The following is a 322-nucleotide window of genomic DNA, read 5'->3' as shown; positions in this document are numbered from 1 at the left end:
AGCACCAGCACCAGGCACGCAGCCTCTCGGGGTGCAGGTCAGGACAGGTCTCAGAGCAGAAATTCCTCTTCTGTGCTGAAAATCTCAGTGTTTCAGCTTAATTCGGTTTTCAGAAAAGGAATTACAGGATAGTGTCTGTCACCACCTACAATCGGTTTGAAATGATTATCTTCTTTTCTGGTTCTTGAGTGTTGGAATATTTAATTTCAAAGGAAGTTCTTAACGTAAGGAACAAAATTCTTCAGTTAGTGCTAAAGCACAGCAGCTCTGTAAGACTGAAGAAGCGTAAAGATTGCCATGGCATTAAGTAATGTTGCGGTTC

The 322-nt window shown here is 42.2% G+C and overlaps 1 protein-coding gene across 1 annotated transcript in view; it reads left to right on the top strand.

Annotated features, from left to right (window-relative positions):
* The window catches only part of SCAP (SREBF chaperone), a gene marked incomplete at its 3' end in the record, with an annotated part of 38,114 nt that overhangs the window by 34,746 nt on the left and 3,046 nt on the right, over positions 1–322 (top strand). The window lies entirely within an intron of this gene.

This window comes from Pterocles gutturalis, unplaced genomic scaffold (genome assembly GCF_000699245.1).
Source record: "Pterocles gutturalis isolate BGI_N339 unplaced genomic scaffold, ASM69924v1 scaffold9387, whole genome shotgun sequence".
NCBI lineage: Eukaryota > Metazoa > Chordata > Aves > Pterocliformes > Pteroclidae > Pterocles > Pterocles gutturalis.
Note: the sequence above shows the minus strand (reverse complement) of the source record. Positions and strands in the feature narration are given on the sequence as shown.